Consider the following 274-nt stretch of genomic DNA (forward strand, 5'->3'; position numbering starts at 1 on the left):
CTGCAGCCCAGGGGCAGCAGGATGGGCGGCAGCGGAAGGCAGGGTAAACACCCGTGGGCAGACCGTGCATGTGTGGGACTCGCGTGGGGGTGATACACGTGGGAATAAGCTCGCGTGGGGATCGGGCGCGTCAGCCTCGGGGAGGAGCGGCTGCGAAGCTGCCTGGCGGAAACGGACCTGAACATGGTCCAGCTTGTGCCCAGGCAGCCAAGGCGGCCAATGGCATCCTGGCCTGTATCAGCAGTAGTGTGGCCAGCAGGGGCCGGGGCGGGAG

Source organism: Nestor notabilis, unplaced genomic scaffold, assembly GCF_000696875.1.
Source record: "Nestor notabilis isolate BGI_N333 unplaced genomic scaffold, ASM69687v1 scaffold26213, whole genome shotgun sequence".
In the NCBI taxonomy this organism is placed as follows: Eukaryota; Metazoa; Chordata; class Aves; order Psittaciformes; family Psittacidae; genus Nestor; species Nestor notabilis.